This window comes from Nomascus leucogenys, chromosome 8 (genome assembly GCF_006542625.1).
Source record: "Nomascus leucogenys isolate Asia chromosome 8, Asia_NLE_v1, whole genome shotgun sequence".
Lineage (NCBI taxonomy): Eukaryota > Metazoa > Chordata > Mammalia > Primates > Hylobatidae > Nomascus > Nomascus leucogenys.
In genome coordinates, this window is record NC_044388.1 from 59,908,373 (window position 1) to 59,910,668 (window position 2,296).

A 2,296-nucleotide genomic window follows, 5' to 3' on the forward strand; every position below is an offset into this window, starting at 1 on the left:
TTATTGAATGCATTTGCATAAAGTTGTTTGTAATACCTGTTGATTATACTTTTAATGTCTTTGGGGTCAGTAATGACGTTCTTCTTTTATTTCTGATATTTGTTTGCAATTTGTGTCTCCTCTTTTTATTCTAATCACTCTGGCTAAAAGTTTATCTTTTTTGTTGTTCTCAAAAGAAAAAAACAGCTTCGTTTTCATTGATTTTCTCTATTGTTTTTCCATTTTCTATTTTATTGATTTCTCTTCCTATGTTTATTATTTCCTTTCTTTTACTTACTATGAGTTTTATTTAAGGTAGAAATTGAAGTTTTTGAAATGACAGTTTTTTCTTTTCCAATATAGTTGTCCAATGCTATAGATTTCCTTCTAAGCACTGTTTTAGCCGCATCTCACAAATATTAATATATTGCTTTTCATTTTAATTAAATTTAAAATATTTTCCTTTTTTTTTTTTTTTTTTTTTTGAGACGAAGTCTCGCTTTGTCGCTCAGGCTGGAGTGCAATAGCATGATCTTGGCTCACTGCAATCTCCGCCTCTGGGCTTCTAATTGTTCAAATGATTCTCCCCCCTCAGCCTCCCGAGTAGCTGGGATGATAGGCATGTGCCACCACAGCCGGCTAATTTTTGTATTTTTAGTAGAGACGGGGTTTCACCTTGTTGGCCAGGCTGGTCTTGAACTCCTGACCTCAGGTGATCTGCCCGCCATAAGCCTCGCAAAGTGCTGGGATTACAGGCGTGAGCCACCGCGCCCAGCCCCAATTTCTATTTTGATCTTTTCTATGACTCACTTGTTATTGAAAATTGTGTAGCTTAAATTCCAAATCCTTGGGAATTTTTTCAGGTATCTTTCTGTTATAGATTTCTAGTTTAATTCCTAGTTTAAATCACAGAAGATACTTTGCATGTAATTCTATTTAAATTTATTGAGGTTAGTTTTATGGCCGGGAATATGGTCTTTCTTTGGTGAATGCTCCGTGTGCACTTGAAAATAATGTATATTCCACTGTTACTGGGTTGGATGTTCTATAAATGTTGATTAGGTCAATTCAGTTAATAATATTGTTCTTGCCTTCTATCTCCTGACTGATTTTCCCTTTGCTTGTCTTATTGATTACTGAAAGAGGAGTATAGATGTCTTAATGATTAATTTGTCTACTACTTTTAGCTCTAGCAGTTTTTGCTTCATGTATTTTGAAGCTCTGTTGTTAATTGCACACACATTTATGCTTTTTACCTCTTCTTATATCTTGTTGTAAACTTACTCCTTTATTATTATTTAAGGTCCTTCTTTATCATTTCTAGCATATTTTGCCTTTATATGTACAATGGGTTTGTTTTGTAGACAGCATGTAAGAGTACTATGCTCTTTTTATTTTTTATTTCAGGGAAAAGCAGTTACAAGTTTCCTACCAGCACAAATTCCATAGTCAGGTTTTCCACATGTGGGGAAATCACAGGGGTCAGCACATCCAACATGCAGTGGACAAGCCTTGCACTGGGTAAACCACGTTCATGGTCATGGAATCTCATTTACCAGATAAGTATTGGTCTTGCTTTTCAAAAATCAATCTGATACTTTCTGCATTTTAATGGGAAATTTAATGTAATTATTGACATTGGTTAGATTTAAATCTGCCATCTTGCTATTTGTTTTATACGTATTCTATTTAGTCTTTGTTCCTTTTTTCCATCTTTTTCCTTCTGTTCTGAATTAATGGAATATTTTTATGATTCCATTTTACACTCACTATCGCTTTTTAAAAAACATATATTTTGGGGACCAGGCACGGTGGCTCATGCCTGTAATCCCAGCATTTTAGGAGGCCGAGGCAGGCGGATCATGAGATCAGGAGATCGAGACCATTCTGGCTAACATGGTGAAACCCCGTCTTTACTAAAAATACAAAAATCAGCTGGGCATGGTGGTGGGTGCCTGTAGTCCCAGCTACTCGGGAGGCTGAAGCAGGAGAATCACTTGAACCTGGGAGGCGGAGGTTGAAGTGAGCTGAGACTGCGCCACTGCACTCCAGCCCAGTGACAGAGCAAGACTCCGTCTCAAAAACAAAAACAAACAAAAAAACACATCTTTTATAACTTTTTAATGGTTGCCATAGGTCTGCTAATATATACCTTTAATTATTCACAATCTACCTTGAAACTATTGTGTTTCACATGTAGTTTAAGGATCTCACACTCACAACTCTATACTCCCAAGTCCTCTTTCTCATCCTTTCTGCTAAAATTTTCATAAATTTTAGATGTAAATATTCTACCAACATATACTACATGGCTACT

The 2,296-nt window shown here is 36.0% G+C and overlaps 1 non-coding gene across 1 annotated transcript; it reads right to left on the bottom strand.

Moving 5' to 3' along the window:
- Nucleotides 1-1,383: 1,383 nt before the first annotated feature.
- LOC115836542 lies at nucleotides 1,384-1,546 on the bottom strand. Its single transcript, XR_004031607.1, has one exon. It is a non-coding gene; the product is annotated as a U1 spliceosomal RNA (small nuclear RNA).
- Between the last annotated feature and the right edge of the window lie 750 nt (nucleotides 1,547-2,296).